The sequence below is a fragment of the Lithobates pipiens genome, unplaced genomic scaffold (genome assembly GCF_037356315.1).
Source record: "Lithobates pipiens isolate NorthernLeopardFrog02 unplaced genomic scaffold, aLitPip1_a1.2 Scaffold_25, whole genome shotgun sequence".
NCBI lineage: Eukaryota > Metazoa > Chordata > Amphibia > Anura > Ranidae > Lithobates > Lithobates pipiens.
Window position 1 is genome coordinate 58830933 of NW_027507787.1, and position 14431 is coordinate 58845363.

Sequence of the window (14431 nt, forward strand, 5' to 3'; positions counted from 1 at the left end):
GAGAGACGAAAGGGGAAACCCCAGCGATACGGGAACTGATGATTTTGCAGATGCGTAGTCACAGGACGAAAGCTGCGACGTTTGGCCAAGGTTATAGGGGATAAGTCGCTGAAGATTTGTATCTTGGCCCCTTTAAATTCCAGACGGGACTTGTTACGGGTGGCCATGGTCAGCGCTTCTTTGCTGTCGTAGTAGTGGAAGCGCACAATGATGTCTCTAGGGTTGGCTCCAGCTGGGGGCTTTGGGGCTAGAGATCTGTGGGCCCTATCCAATCTCCAATCTATGTCTGGAATTTTAGGGGCGACAACATTGAAGAGGCTGAGTAGGTATGGTTTAATCTCCCCCTCACTAACCGTCTCAGGGACTCCTCTGATGCGTAGGTTTTGGCGGCGTTCCCTGTTCTCCAGATCCTCCTGTTGAGATTGGAGCTGCGAGACTGATTGCTTCAAACCGGCGTTGTCTTCTTCCAAGACGTGTACATATTGCAGTAGGTCGTCAAATTTGGTTTCCAGAACGTCGGTCCGTTCCCCAATCTGAGCAAGCTCCCCCCGCAATTCATGGGCGAGTTTACCCATTTCCTTAGAGACATTGCTGGTCAAGTCCTGCAGGAGAGCTCGCAGTTTATCATCCAGTACTTCGACGGTAACAGGGGCGGACATCGTGTCCAAGTGGCTCCTAGACAGAGGACTTGGGTTATCTGGTGCGGACAACTGGGAAGCCACTTGTGCATATGTAGAAGAGCCTGGAGTTGGAACAGGGGAGGCCGGTCTGCTTAGAAAGCGATCTAGAGTCTGTGAGGGCCGCAGATCAGGAGACAGCGACTGAGGGAGGTGTTTCGGTCCGTACTTCACCATGAGGCGATGGGACTAGGCATACATTCAATTACACGTGGAGCTCCCCATGGGAAAGAAGCAACTGTAAGCGGTAGGGGAGCATTGGAAGGCGGGTAGGACTCGCAAGAAGTGATCACATGTCTGTCAAGCAGAGGGACCCGGAGTGTGACCCCGAAGCGGAATGTATCAGGTTAGAGAGCTAGTGGGGGAGGGGGAGACCAAGAAACACCGCCACACTAAGGTACAGGGAGAGTCCAGGCACTAAACAGGCTGTAGAATGGGCAGAAGTAGGCCTCAGGAGGATGGAAGAAGGGACCGGGTGTACCAAAATGGCCGCCGACAAGGCCTAGACTATACAAAGGACTCAAAGAAAAGGGTGATCCAGACAGGCAGCCATCCAGGGGGGGGGGGGGGGGGGGGACAGGCTGTGCATAAACTGGGGTACTGTCCTCGTTGAAGGATTATGCAGGACAGCTGGGAGGAAGGGTGCAGGTGAACTGTAGTAGGCCTCAGGTGTACCAAGATGGCCGCCGGGTCTCACCTCTCAGCGCTGGTTCTCCTCCAGGCCCCAACGAACGATCCGCAGCTCCCTGTCCCCAGCGGGGGGGTCCCATGAGCCCAGCGGTGGGCGATGTCCTGGATGCCGGCCCGGTGTGAGCCCCGCGAGGCGCCGTTCGCACGTTCCGCGATGCGGAGTAGGCCGCAAGATGGCGGCGGAGACCAGCCTGTCACGTCGTCTGCGGCCCTGTTTACAGGCTCAGCGGTGGATCGGCTGAAAATAATGGCTCCGTCCGGAGCTAGGACGTTCCCCCGGTCAGATGGAGGATCCGGTGGGGCGAAAAAACGCCCGACGAGCGAGGATGGACGGGGATGCTGAGAGGCCTCGGCGGAGCTCAGCCCTGGCACGTCCGTCCACTTCGACTTCCGGTCACGCCCCCCCCCCTCCTAACCCTTTTATTGCCTTTACTGCCTTCCAGACTTTTAGAGCCAATTTTATCGTGGGTATTCTATGTATAAATGAGTTTGCCTCCAGTGCTTCCACTATTGTCTTATGAGGAGTCTCTGCTATCATCAATACCTCGTTTATTCCTCCTTCCCCATCCTTACTTGTCCCCAGATGCTGCAATTGAGCTGCTAAAAAATAGCTCAGTGGATGAGGCACTGCCATTCCTCCTTTCCTAGTTGGTAGCTGTAGGGTCTGTAGGCTAATCCTTGACACCCCGCCTCTCCATATAAGTTCTCGGAATAATTCTTCGATTTTCTTAAACCATTTTTTGTCAACCCATATCGGGGAATTATGCAGCAAATACAGCAACTGGGGCATCCACAACATTTTGATCAAATTGCATCTTCCTGCAACTGATAGTGGGAGCCTCTTCCATATTTCAATTTTAGCTTTGAATTTAGCTATTAGTGGAAGTATATTATCACTAATATATTTGTTAGGATCTCTTTTAATAGGTATCCCTAAATATTTTATTTGTTCAACCACCTCTATCTGCGGGATTGCCAACATGCTTCGATTCCTTAGTTGTTTTTTATATTCAATTATATTCATTATATATATATTTTTTTTTTTATTCAAATGCAGTAAAGTGAACAAACAAAAGAAAATCTTCATCAAATGATTGAAATGACTCTTTAATTCACCTTTGGCCTAACAAAAACAGCATTATTTTGAAATGATACTAATAACACTCAAAGTCTTTGATTTCAGAAATATGTTTACAGTTCGAATTGGAAAGGAATTCAATGTAAAATTTGATTAGAATTTCAATTTGGGATTTCAGAAATTCAGACAAAATTTTGTTTTGTTATTCGTAGCATTCGGTATACTTCGTTTATACTGCAGTTTGGGTATTAGAATATATCTGAATCTCCAAATAACAAAAAATTTGTCCAAATCTTAATTCGGAATAAAACAAACTGCACATGTCTATTAAGAAGCAACACTATTAATTGCCAATTAGGAAAAAAGTATGAAAAGGAGTAAGTCACACTTCCATTGTGAAAAAAAAAATTGATAATCTCAGGTCAGTAAGTCAATGTAATAGGCAGTTGCTAATAGTAAAAAGAATACTGCAGAGTCCTATCATAGCTGATATCATCATACTCTGTGTTTCACCGGTCCAGAATGGAAAAAGCTATCAATGGGTTGTCAGGTAGCGCATTTTATTAGGCCATATTTTGCTCTTACACAAGTGTGCAAGATATAAACAGCAAGTAAGGCAGTAAGTCTTGGTTCGCATATATGTGGTGCGGGAAACATATTAAATCCTGAGCAATGCCTGCACCTTTTTTGTGCGGTCTGAATTGAACCCAAACACAATGAATAGGCTCAAATTGCACTGCAAAGAATCACATGTGATTTTTATAGGAAATGTGGTGCGATTCCTATCCAAATCACATGTGGTATCCCGCACCACATATATGTGAACCCAGCAAACAACATTAGAGTGGAACATTGGCCTCACATTAAACATATATTCTAAAGCATTTAATTATAATAGCATTGAATTATTATAGTTATGTTGTTTCCTTGTTGAGCCTACCAGTGAAGTTCACCTAATACAGCTTCCTTTCATGATGTGGCTATGATTCTACACTGCTCCTAAATTCAGAGCAGAGTTTCCACTCTCACATTGACTGTGCGTGCTGGCTCTACAGTGGGATTCCAAATGTTGCAATCATCATTGTCATTGCTGATTGACAAGTTTGTAACTTGGAAATCAGTACCTAGACACACCTAATCCTGTCCACTCCTTTCTGGTTTGACACCACTGCCTGTGTTGCAGAGTTGAGATGCCGAGTCTTGGAAGAGAGCCTGCGATACACAATGAAGGAGAATTTGGCTCAGCCTGGGAAGGTGAAGGAAGCTTATACTTGTTTAGATTGTATTAGTACTATAATTATATTTAGTGTCTGCTATTGAAATGAAAAAAGACCAAAAATGTTTTTCTTAGTTTCTGTTATAAAATGTAGCAAATATACAATCTTTAGGCCAAAATGTGTTCTGCTACATTTCCTTGGTAAAAATGACCCAAATCAGTGTACAATTAGTCTGAGTGAAGGTTACAGAGCCTACAAATTATGCTATATATACTGTGTGTGTGTGTGTGTGTATATATATGTATATATATATATATATATATATATATATATATATATATATATATATATTTTTTTTTGGGGGAAGAAGACAGTCTAAGGTATTTAAGAAGAGGCATTTTTTGTCACAATTTTGAAAAATTAAGAAATTAAATATTTGTTTCTACAACATTGTCAATTTACTACATTTTAAGTTTAAATTTTTTTTTTTTTTTAAACACACATAATAAACATACTTACAATTACACCCCAAAACACATTCTGCTTTGCCTCCTGACTATGGGCATACCACACGTATAAGCCCTTGTACACACAGTCGGAAATTCCAATGGTAAATGATCGATTGAACTGTGTTGTCAGATAATCCGACCGTGTGTGGGCACCATCGGACTTTTTCCATTGGAATGTCTGACCAACAAAGTTTGAGAGCTGGATATAAAATTTTCCAACAACATGATCCAATGCGAGTCAATTTCGATCGTGTGTAGCCTAGTCCGACGGACAAAGTGCCACGCATGCTCAGAATAAATTCTGAGATGGAAGCTCTTGGTCAGGAAAAACTACCGTTCGTAATTGATATAGCACATTCGTCACGCTGCAATGTTAAAAATTGTTTAATGCAGTGCATTCTCTTTTTCTTTATAATGCTACAAGAATGAAGTTATTTTGCTGCTCATATTCATACACACTTCTCCAAAACTTTTTTCTTTATTCTTTTTCCTGATTTCATGAATACAATTCTTTAATTCGTCAGATCTCCCCAATCAGCAAATATTGCAGCAGCACTTAATTGAGTCCGTCCATTTAAGCAGACCCCCAGATAAAAATAAAAATTGCGATATGTGATTTTAGTTCATCTCTTATTTTATTGCCTTTTCTACATTGTTCGTTTAATATATAGTAGCTGCTGTTGTGTGCCTTTTAAAGGAAAACTTTAGTTGATTTTCATCCGTAAGCGGTGTGAGTTTAGGTTGCATTCTTTCAGATCTCCCAAATCATTTTTGATTTTTTTTTCTGTAAATTTTGTGGTTGGTTTTTTAATCAAGATCTCCTTTAATGACATTTTGCTCATCTTCGTAATATTTTTGGTATGTTTTGTGTGTCAACTTACCACAACACCATTATTATCTTTTTATTTTATTGTTTTCTTTTTTAATCTCTAGAAGGTTGTTTGGTGTTGGTGCCCCTTGTTTTATTTGACTTTGTATTTTTGAAATATACCTGCCTACTCACAAATAAACTGTCCTCTTTGAAGTAAAACACATAAGCAAGTATTTCTTGAACCAAAAAAAACACCTTTTTTTAGGTGTCATAAACAAATAAAGAGGGAGGCAGCGCTGGAGAAACTGGGGAAATTTGCGAAGCCTTTGGCCCCCAGGGCACACATAAACGATTTAAGCGCAAAAATTGGTGGCCTGAGGAGTACATATCTGAGGGAGAAAAGTCTGGTACAGAAGTCCAAGAAACCCAGAACAGCAGCAGATGACATCTATGTCCCCAGGCTGTGGTCATGCAAGAGCCTGCATATTCTGTCAGACCAGACTGAACCCAGGTCATCACTCTCTGGTCTTCCTTCCATGCGTCCTTCCAGGCTGTGGCTGTGGTGCTGGAGGTGTGGCAGAAGGAGGAGGAGCATGGTTCAAGTCACACAAGTGTGTTGTTTGTGTGATTTGGCCCTTCAATCCCTTATTCAGTGTTTGGATAATTAGCTCTTCACACATGAGGTGTTGCCCCTTCTTAACTTGCTGCAGTTTGTGGCAAAGGCCTCTTGATATGTGGGGTGGCTTTGAGGGCCGCAGAAGCCTCCTCAATTAGCTTGAGTGCTGACTTCTCCACATTCCCCCCCTTTCTGGCCCTTTTGAGTGGAAGGCGGAGGGGAGGGACTTTGGATTGAGTCATGCTCGTAGGCCTGCCTACCTCTTGGCCGCCACTTACCCCTACCTCCTCCTGGCTGCCACATTCCACAGCCACCTCCTGGCTGCTACATTCCACACCCTCCTCCTTGCTGACGTCTTCCTGTGTATGAAAAAGGGACATACTTTTAGTTTTTGGTTAATTAAACACACAATTTTCAGCTCTTGACTGTTGCAAATTGTTGACAAATAGAAAAGACTATCATTCTGAGCCCAGCATTTTTCATTCTTGGCCCAAATGTTTTGGCCACTACTGTCTATTGATATGTGAAACACTTTCTAAAATCATCAATTAGTGAGCAAAAATCAAGTTAACATCATTCATTTTTACTCCAAAAATATGTAGAACAATACTATACCTGGCTCAAGCTGGGCTCCTCCAGCTCTTCCTGTCTGGAAGGCCCAGGTTGGGCATCAGAAGCCTCAGCAGGGGTGGAATGAAGTGTAGAAGGAAGCATGGAAGGAAGAGTAGAGAGGGATTCCCTGACCTCAGCCTGGTCTGACAGAAAATGCAGCCTCTCATAGTACCACAGCATGGGGACATAAACTTCATCTGTTGCTGCTCCAGTTTTCATGGTCTTCAGCACCTTTTTGTGCTCCCTCAGATATGTACTCCTCAGGCCACCAATTTTATTTTTTAAATAGGTGATGTCTGCCCTATTGCTTCACAAACTCCAGCAGTTTCTCCATCGCTGCCTGCCTCTTTAATTTGTTGAGAAAAAAAAGGAGAACTGCGCTAACCTCAAATGCCCAAAGTGAATGGGGTATGTGTATGTGCCAAACCCACGATATGAGTCTCAGTGTCTTATTGTCTCTAAGACCACCTCAAAAATATAATGCATACTATTATATGTACAAATAAGTGAAATTAAATACAAAAATGGGACACAAATACGTGTCAATTGTGAATTACCCAAAACGCAATACAGATTGTGTAGATCTCTGTGCATAAACCCCTAAAGTAAAAAATTATTTTGTTTCCAGTTTTTTACATAAAATAAATCATCAAAAAAAAAAATTATATATTCTGAGACACTCTATATAATGTCCATATAATTATATACCAAAATATTGTAAAATGTCCATATGGTAAATAACACCGGTGAAGAAAAACTCCATGTAAAAGCTGGATTAGAAGTGCACAAATTAAAAATCTTCTCCAGAAATATAATGTGCTTTTCCCATCACCGAATAAATGAATTGGCTCCTTACCAGATCCAAGCGACCCCCCGTTACAGAGGGTCACCACAGGCAAAAACAATCAAAGGATATCCGGGTAATGGTTCCCCCTCAGGCGATCCCGAATCCTTCACGCAATAGGGCTATGGCTGTTGCTCCAAATGTCACTCCCAACTCAACGTGGTATCACATAGGGAAAAACATAGGCTCCAGATAGTGTAAAACCAATGATTTTAATTTGCAAAAAACGAACGTATACACTTACATAAAAGACTTTAAAAACAGGTTCAAAACAGAGGCGTGCACCGGCCGGACACACGCCAACGCAGAGACCAACCCGTCCTTCCTGGTCTGAAAAGAACGAACACGACTGGGGGTGACGTCGACACGTTCGCACGTCACCCCCAGTCGTGTTCGTTCTTTTCAGACCAGGAAGGACGGGTTGGTCTCTGCGTTGGTGTGTGAGGGGGAACCGTTACCCGGATATCCTTTGATTGTTTTTGCCCGTGGTGACCCTCTGTAACGGGGGGTCGCTTGGATCTGGTAAGGAGCCAATTCATTTATTCGGTGATGGGAAAAGCACATTATATTTCTGGAGAAGATTTTTAATTTGTGCACTTCTAATCCAGCTTTTACATGGAGTTTTTCTTCACCGGTGTTATTTACCATATGGACATTTTACAATATTTTGGTATATAATTATATGGACATTATATAGAGTGTCTCAGAATATATAATTTTTTTTTGATAATTTATTTTATGTAAAAAACTGGAAACAAAATAATTTTTTACTTTAGGGGTTTATGCACAGAGATCTACACAATCTGTATTGCGTTTTGGGTAATTCACAATTGGCACGTATTTGTGTCCCATTTTTGTATTTAATTTCACTTATTTGTACATATAATAGTATGCATTATATTTTTGAGGTGGTCTTAGAGACAATAAGACACTGAGACTCATATCGTGGGTTTGGCACATACACATACCCCATTCACTTTGGGCATTTGAGGTTAGCGCAGTTCTCCTTTTTTTTCTCTTTTTGTTTAGTGTATTTTTGGTGTACATTTGAATTGCAGCTTCCGACCAATATCATTCCTATTCCGTAGTGCAGTTTCTTCCTCTTTGCTTTTTTCTCTTTAATTTGTTGCTGTAGTGGGGATGTGTAGCTTGCCACAAACAGGGCAGCTCCCTGTACTAGTCAATGAACAGGGGGAGGAAGCTGTGGTCGTTAAACCCATCCATATTCTCTGCAAGACACAACACAAGACAAACCCTAATGTCAGGCTAAACTCTCCTAATCTTGTCCCAATATAGGCCTCAATCTAGAAGCAGTATAGGCTAGTGATGTACCAAGTTAAAATTGTACCTTCGTTTGAACAATCAGCGCGTCAGCTCCTCCCTCTGCTCACAGATCGTACGTACGTTGCGTTTTGCGTTATATATACCGTACAGTGCGCATGTGTGAAACTCCACTCACCCCTGACGTTCTTTCTAGTCTAGGTAAAAAAGAATGGTGTTGCGCTCCACACAGAATTTAATTAAATCTAATAACAAAATTAATAAATAATGGCATATAAAATCTAAAAGACGCACCTATGCGATTAGAATTACTTTAAATTATATCTACAACCTATGTGCATAAAATTATACAAAGTGATTAGTGGGGTGTTCAGAATATACACTTATTCCTAGTGTTATTCATAATAAAGAAATATAAAAGATCTATACAATCGTAACAAAGTGCAAGTGAAATAAAAAATGAAAACGCAAATCCTGATAATATCAATTCAGACAGTCGTGGAATCAAGCAAGTGTGTCTCAGTCCATAAAAGTGCATCCAAGTGCCAGTGTGTATACAGAAAAATGTGTAAGGGTAAAATCCAACAAATAAATAAACAATAAAAATTATAAAAATATGTGTAAAAATATATCAAAGGTAAATAGATAAACCTAAAAAACAGCAATTCAAAGGGGTTTCTTAAAGTGTCTCTTAATTAACACAAAAGACTAGTAATCCATATCAGTTCATGCAAAAATAAAGTGAATCCACGCTGTGCTATGTGAAGGGTTAATCCTGTGAATAAACACGGAGTAGTTCCACCGGTGATCTTACAGTTCCTCAAAGTGGGTGCTCACACACTGAGTGCAGTGGGTACCTTACCTCACTGCTGTCAGTTAGACAGCAATATGCTCCAATATAAAAGGTGTATCCTCGATTGGGATGTGTGTCCTCAGTTGGTGTAGGTACAGCAGTATACTCCAATGGTTTGCGGTGTGTATCCTAAGTGTAGTGCAAGCGCCCCAAATATTTTCCTCCAAGTACTCCGCAAAGGATCACAAGTCAGACCCGAGAAAGAGAAAAGGGGCTCCAATAGTGAAGTAAGTCACACAAATTCTTTATTATAAAAAGGACCAAGTCCTGGGTACTCACATTTAGGTAATAAAATTCAAACGTTTACAGCTAAAACAACGAACGGCTTCCTCGTTCGTACCCCGGACATCACTTCCGGTATCCTCCTAGGCCAATCCTACGCGTATCGTCATTGATCACGTGACTTCATCAGGTTCTTTCTAGTCTATTCCCCGCCCCTTCTCTTTCGGCGCAGTGGGGAGAGCACATGGCAGAGACACAGCAGGGGCATGATAATTCCAGTAACGAGGAGGAGAACGAGGAAATCCGGAGCCAGAAACGCCCCGATCCTGGAGGAGAAGATTTAAGGCCTCAAATATGTCTTTTGGAGAAATGTTGGAGATGATAGACATATTGAAGAGGAACGACTATTATGGAAAGTATGAACCTTACCCAAACCCAAATGTCAGAAAGGCCAAGATCATGACTAAAGTTGGGAAGAGTCTGCAGAAGAATTTTGTGGTATGACGATCCAAGGATCAACTGAGGAAACGCTGGTCAGACCTGGAACTGAGGGAGCATGATCAGTACAGAAGGATCAAGTGAGTTCTTCAAAAAAGTAAGTAGTTGTCGTGTGTTCATATTATTATTATTGCTTGCATACTGCTCCATGTGCTTTGATTTAATCTTCTACAATTTATAATGGCCACTTTCATGTTCATGTGTTCAATCGTTCATAATAAACATTGTTCGTTAGCCCACTCCAAAGATGATGTTTTGGCAAGTTGCACTTGATTACATTTGTTCACACAACAGGTAAGTATTCCAGCTTTAGAAAGTGTCAAAAATAATGTTTTCACCTTTGAACTCTGCCAAAAAACACAATTGTATGACACTTCCAAGCAATGTTTAATATTCCTAGTTCTGCCCTCAAATATCAGTGTGCTAAGTATTACTTTTTTACATTCTCATAGGGGAGAGAAGACTCAGGACACCAGGGATCCCACACCTCCCAAAGAAGGGGAAATACCAACACCAGAAGAAGAGGAGGAAGGAGAGATTGTAGAGATTGACGAAATTGGCACAACAACAGGTGAGTGTCTGAGACCACATCCTCAGGAAACCTAATCAATGTATGCCTGCATATTTCTAATACACTGGGGTTTTTTTTGGTTTATTTTTAGGTGATGTGGATGTTGTGGAAGAAGAATCACATTTTACCAGTGAAAGTGCCCAGATCCTCATTGGGGAAATAATGGGGTGCAATCACAATTTAGATAATATCAAGAAAAACATCAATGATGTTCAGCAAAAAATGAAGAACATCATTGATGTTTTAGGGAGAATCTGAAACACCCAAAACTAGCTAGCATGCATTTTAATTTTTCCAAAATACTTTTATATTTTTAGAAAAGCCAAATTTAGAAGATGCACACCATATGTCAACATGTGCTATCTCCCATCATGGGGGATCAATGTACGTGTTTGTGGGTGTAACCCCTTCCATGCTTCTAAAATGGCTTTGATGAAGGGGTTGCACCCCCAAAACACGTACATTGATACCCCATGATGGGGCACATGTTGACATTAGGCATGGGATCGGGAGGAAAATGGATACTTTTTGATTCACAATGTGTGTGCATCTTCCTAATTTGGCTCTTACAGGGGTGACACCTCATGTGATGAAGACAATATCAACACAGTTTGTACATACTCATGTCTGATATTGTATTCACTTTTCAAAGTTGAACTTTGTAAGTTCCTGTGTTCTGTATGTTATACTTTGATACATGCCTGTTTACACAAAAACGAAAAGTTAGATAAATGTTACCAAAAATAATGTTTTATATACACCAAATATGTTGGTTTGTTGTAAAACCCTTTTCTAAACGCACATGTGAATGTGCTTTGAGTAAAAAGTTTAATTATCAACAATGTGTGGCTTCCTTTTTCAGTGCGCAAAAGCAGTATTTGTAGTAAAGTTGTTGTTTTCTGTGACAATGGGTGTTATTTACTAAAGGTAAATCCACTTTGCACTCCAAGTGCAGTTTCAGGTGCACTTTTGCAGTGCACTTGTAGTGCATAGTGGATTTGTCTTTAGTAAATAACACCCACAGTGCTTTTTAAATTTCCCCAATCATGCCATTTTCATGACCCCACATATTTCTGCCATGGTGCTGAAAATGAGCAATATTTTTGTCAGTAATGCACTACATACATTAACAACAAAAACAAGGTGTGTGTGTAGCAGACCCACACCATAATAAGATTATCTGAAGAGGAGACTGTCACCTCATCTTGCACAAAAATTGGATTTGCGCTGTTGTAGAAACAGGCCCAAAAAACACAAAAAAAACTTAGGAGGCACCTAAAAAAAAGCCAAGCAGTAAAGGAAAACAAAGATTATTGGAGTTTGAAAGAAAAATGTATTAAAAAATGCCTCTCAGACATTATCTGGAATATCAATGGCCCCCCTACCCACAAAGTACTCCACATATCTTGTTCTGACCTCGGGGGCGCTTTGGGGGGGCAAGCCAGGACGGCCATCTTGAAGGGCCGTCAGGTTGGCATTTTCAGGTAAGTCTGCATCAGGCCCAACTGAGGCCACATAGTTTGCTGAGTGTTTCTTCAAAAACGTGTGCAGAATGCAGCACAAAAGCACAAGATGATTGAGTTTATATTCCTCCATGTGGATTGGAGTCAAAAATAGGCAGAACTGGCTGGCCATTATCCCAAAAGTGTTCTCCACTACTCTTCTGGCTCTGGACAGCTGGAAATTAAAGATCCTCTGGTCTGGGGTGAGGGTCCTCATCGGGAAAGGCAGCATCAGATTGTTTACCAGAGCAAACGCCTCATCCGCAACGAAAACGAAGGGGAGTCCTTCCACATTCTCCTCTGGATGTGGCAAGCCCAGACTGCCACTCTGGAGATGCCAGTAGAACTCCGAACCATCCGACATCCGGCCATTTTACCCCACGTCCACATACAGGAAGTCATATGTCGCTGACACCATCGCCAACATCACAATACTATTATACCCCTTGTAATTATAATAGTAGGACCCCGAGTAGGGGGGTGGGACGATACGGATGTGTTTCCCATCAATTGCACCTCCACAATTGGGAAAGTCCCAACAGCTGGCAAAGTGGGAGGCCACAGTCTGCTATTCCTGTGGCGTTGAAGGAAACTGTGGAGTCAAACAAGAAAAAAAAATTAGTCATTTTGCACATCAACATTGCAAGCAGATTAGACACAAACATTTTTGCCCAAGATCAGTATAACATTTTTGGAAATTAGTATTTAAAGCCAAAAGTATAAGATCCCCTTATCAGATTCCTCACCCCCCCCATTCGATGACCCATTGCAAAAAATTAGGGGGGGTGTTTTGGACAGATAACTCTCTCCACTTCATTGAGAGCTGAATGCATAAATAATGTGTGATACTTTGGCCACACCCTCCTTACTTACACTATTGTCAGCCCACCGGACAGGTAAGAAGTGTCATAATAAAAAAAAAAGAACAAATGGAAGCACATTTTTACATTCTGCTATTACCTATCAAGATAATAATAGGAGAAAAAAACTTTAAACAGTAGCATTTGCAAATATTGAGGCAGGCCCTTGCACTACATGTTTTGGTGAATTCATCCATAAATCTGACCACAAAAGAGGTAGGTATAGTGTGTATTGGGTTTGGCAAAGTCAGCAGATAGAGCATTGCTATCAGCTGACCTAGCAGTTGGGGGAGGGGGGTTCCTAATGAGTTTGGCCCACCAAAAAAAAAAACCTCTGGCACTCTGTATGAATTTAAGCACACACATAACATTTGTACACATTTTAGGGGGTGTTTAGGGGAAATCAATACTATGGAGCTGACAAAATACATTGCTAAGTGACTAGGCTATAGGTGTATGGGCCCAGAAGAGCATGCTGGGGAAGTTAGTGAAGGCAAATATGCATGAAGGACAAAAAAGAACTCTAAAAGCTTCCAGCATGCATGAGGACAAAGGGGCACAGCATATCAATTACAGCATATTGCAATCATGGTAATTAGGGAATGAGGAAAGAAATACAATACATTAGCAAACATTAAATACATAGAATGTGATGTTAAAGGAGAAATTATTATTACCTTAATATAGTCCTTCTGCCGGACCTGTATGATGGCAGAACAGGCCTCTGGAATAATGATTCCCAGAGCCTGGGGGGAGATGCCTGTCGAGAACTTGAGGTCCTGAAGACTTCTCCCTGTCGCCAAGTACCGCAACATGGTAATGAGCCTCTGCTCTGGATTGATGGCTTGCCGCATGCAGGTATCCTGCCTGCTGATATAAGGGGACAGCAAAGCCAGCAGATGGTGAAAAAAGGGGTCCGTCATCCGGAGATAATTGCTGAAATCATCAGGATTATTCTCCCGTATCTCACAAAGCAAAGGCATGTGTGAGAATTGGTCACCCTGGAGCAACCAATTCTTGCTCCATGAACTCCTCCTCACCCTGTTCATGGACTGGGCTTGTGTCAAAGCGAAAAGCCCAACACCAAGCCCCTGCACAGCACGAACTCTATGATGAGTAAGTACACGAAACATAGCTTCAAAACAGTCGGCTGGTCAGAACAGACAACAGAAAGCACTGATAAACAGCAAGGCCTGAAAGAACAAACTGAAAACCAGAAACAAGCGGACAGTAAGCACTGAATATCAAAGCATACTATACCAAGATATAGTCCGCAATGACCAACAAATGTGAACTGACTACACGCACTGATAAGCAGATACGCACCGACAAGCACAAACTGAAGAGCAGTAACGATCTGAAGCACAAATCTGAAAAGCACGAATCATCTCTAACCAAACTTCTACTAACACGCGATAAACGCAAGATCAGCAGGTGCTAAACTTTCCTTTTCTAGTACCGTTGTACGCGGTTTACATCACCGTGTTCTTGTCGACCGGAAATTCTGACAAATTTGTCCAACCGTGTGTATACAACACCAGTCCCAGACTAAATCCGTCGGAAATTATCTGACAGATTTGGTAATCGGAA